This window comes from Priapulus caudatus, unplaced genomic scaffold (assembly GCF_000485595.1).
Source record: "Priapulus caudatus unplaced genomic scaffold, Priapulus_caudatus-5.0.1 Scaffold43, whole genome shotgun sequence".
Lineage (NCBI taxonomy): Eukaryota > Metazoa > Priapulida > Priapulimorpha > Priapulimorphida > Priapulidae > Priapulus > Priapulus caudatus.
The window spans coordinates 255080-258738 of NW_014577104.1; positions in this window are offsets into that span (position 1 = coordinate 255080).

The following is a 3659-nucleotide window of genomic DNA, read 5'->3' on the forward strand; positions in this document are numbered from 1 at the left end:
CTATTATCTTATATTATCTTATCCTTATCCTACTTATCCTATATTATCTTACTCCTGGTAAGATCACCAATGAGAAATTTATTGTGCTACCTTTTGATGTATATGCAATTATCGAGCACGATGCGATGACGTATATATGATGACGGGGCACCGTGATTTGTTTCAGCTTATATACTTGTTCTCTGAATGTACAAAATAAAGATTGTTAATTGCATTTTACCTCATCTATGCCCCAGCTGGACATGTATGCTTTATAATATCAAGAGCGTATAAAGAAGGTTCTTAATACGCTCTTGATAATATGTAAGTATGATGTTCTAAAATTATAAAGTCATCTCAACATGTTTGTTTCATAATATCAAATGGGTTTGATGAGGTTATTCACAGGTATACATTATTATATTTTTAACCATCTTAAGAGAAATTAATATTCCTACTTTTCTTATGAACAGATTTGCTATTGTTACTATATTTGATTTTATCCAAGAAACCTACAACAAGAATAGTTCGTTCACGAATCTTGGTTAGTATGAGTATTGGCCTGAGCCGATGCAGAGTGTAGGCTGGTTTTGTTATTTGGGATAGGTGATTCGAGCTGTTCACGCGTGTATGCGTATGAAGGTGTTTTTATGTTGGGTGGTAAACTTTTGCGATATTGTATATAGGTGTGATTTAGTTTGGTGGTTTGACACGTTATTGTTGATAATATATAGGATTATAAATGGAATATGAGGTTTATGGTTGGAGATCTTTTATTGATTCGGCATATAGGAATTTTTATGTGGGAATGGTGACTGACGACTATTTTTTAAATTTTGCTATGGAGATGAAGACATTTAAGGTAATGCAGGGGCGTGTACAGGGGGGGGGGGGTTCAGGGGGTCCGGACCCCCTCCCCTGCTCGCGCAGAAAACGCATCTAAGGGGGTCTAATTTCAAAAAATTTCAAAAAAACCCCTTCGCGTGCTCGCAAGTTTGAGTTATGGTTAGACCTCCCCTGGTACAAATCCTGTACACGCCCCTGTTAATGTGGTAGGTGAAGTTAGTATAGTAAATGGTGTTGGTTCGTAGGTTGTGCAGATGAGGCCAGTATAAAAGAATGGGAGTCGGTGGTCGGTATATTTTCATAGTGTAGCATACAGGAATGTGATGGTACGTGTTGTGATGTTTGGAGAAAGTACTAAGATGTTTAACCCAAATAAAACAGCATTTTCACAACAGCAGATGCAGGATGTATAGCGATACCAGAATGAACGTTCTTTGAGTATTTTCATGCGTTACAACTTACGTCTACCCGCCCGTTACCGTGATGAAGAGTGAACTTGTTTGATGTTTAATTGGTACATTGCTTATTAACTAAAGTGGGTACGGAGGGTTATATAGAGCCATCATAATAATTTCTGTCAAGTCATGTACGTTAAGAGGTTCTATCAAAATCTAGGCCACGTTACATATGTATGTTAGTGTAGTGTAACACACGTAAGTGTGTTATTGCATGTGAGGTAACCTTTTTATAGGTATATTAGTTGGCGGAGGGAGGGGCGGGGCGTAGGGCATTGCGTAACGAGGAGCTCTTCGCCTACAGTACAGCACGGGTGAGGGGTCTGTCCTTATGTTAAATCAGACTCTTTTGTCTCTCCTCTCTCTCTCTCTATCTCTCCTATCTTCTCTCTTCTCTCTCTCTTTCTCTTGCTCTTCGCTCCTCTCTTCTCTCTCTCTCTCTTTCTCTTGCTCTTCGCTTCTCTCTCTTCTCTCTCTCCTGCTCTCTTTCTCTTGCTCTCTCTTGCTCTCACTCGTCTCTCTAAATACTCTCTCGCAGTCTCTTCTCTTTTATCCTTTCACTTTCTCTGTCTGACTTTCTCTCTCCCACTCTCTCTCTCTATCTTACTCTAAAATATGAAAGCAGCGAAGCTTAACCAAACACATATGAATAATACTGATGAGTATTTAGTACGTTTATAGTGACTGTGCGATTCGCATTTTCCAGTCGAAGTGACTATAGGATTTCAACAATTTGTGGTTCGCTAATAATACGGTGATAGCGATTACCAGAATAACGTAATAAATGCAGCAAATATAAATCATTACATTCTGTGCAATATAAAAGTTTGTATTTCGTGGCATAAATTGCAAAAAAAAATGTACGGAAAACATGTACATAATGAAATATTAACTAATATATAGTCAGTTTTATTGTAATTAGTTGGACAACTTTGTGATTGGTTATTTTCTAAAACATGTCCCCTAAATATTTCTAAATGCAACGGAATAAATCGCACGACCGCTATCAGACAACAGAAAATAGAAATAAATGAAAGTGAAATGTGATACATCTGGCATGTTCCATTCAAGATTTAAATAAATTCTCGTAATATTGCAAATTGGGTTATTCATCACTATGTTGGGCGGCGTGAAATTCTTTCTACATCAATACGCGAGCGAGCTTTATCAACTATTATTCCAATGTACAATATATAATTATTATAACCAGACTCATTTAGCATCAATGACGTGGCTGTAATATCTTTCGCAGTGTATTGAACTACAGATTGGTTTACTAAAACTGCCAGTGCTGTATTACGGTTACAAAGTAGAGGATGCCACGCACAAGTTTTCTCATCCGATTTCGGTGTTTATTGTCCTCCGTGAACTTTGAGGAACCGGACTTACGTGTATGTCGCTCGCCGACCTACGCTAGGCCTCTCTCTTTCGAGTTATGCCGAATCAGAATGCCCGGTGAGACAAGAATGAATATTAGCTTGTTCCAGATTGAATGCTAGTCTCTGGATACAAACAGCAGATCACAACCGGCCGAAACGTGTCACGCCTGCTCACATTTTCTCCAAAATGCTAATTTCCTAAAGGCGCTACCGTTGAAACACGCCGGTAAATATTCAGCTGCCATTATTCACTTGTCGGTAAAAAAAATCACGTTTCTGCCTGAACTGACTTGTAAAGGAAACGATTAGCTATAGAATAGGGTGCTGTCATGGAAGACGGAATCCGTTTGGGGACTGAGGCAATTTCCTGCAGAACGGTACAGCATTTCGCTTACTCCGTATGCCATGAGTCAATGTGCAGGTATGTTTTGGCAGGTGATGATGGTAATTTCGCGTCGTAACAGTGTTTCATACGTGCAGAGTACATGTGGCAACTGTACGTGACTGAGGAATGACAAACGGTGAGGAGCCACAGCGATAATCATCCGTCCGACAGATACCTCCGTCTCTAGCGACGCCCCCAGAGCCAGCTGCGACGCCTGTCGTCAACGACCGTCGTCGGTTTCACGCTCGTAGATGAAGCATTTATAGGTGCGGGTGTGTACGGGCGAGTATACAACGACACCCGCCCTAGCTCCCCTGTGTCTCTGGCGGTGAGCTGCCTACCGTAGCCGTTCCAAAACGCGACAGCCACCGTTAATTGTGTCGCTAGCGACTATAACGGCTGGTGACGAACAAGGTGTTAATGTCTTCTAAACGGCTCGTGCGACGTCTTCCTGGTGATCACTCACTGTCGCTGTCTGTCTGCGGGGCCGATGTCCGCTAATGAGTCTGCCAGCCAACCATGCACGCACACACACACACACACACACACACACACACACACACACACACACACACACACACACACACACACATCACACATATATTGTTTTTTTTT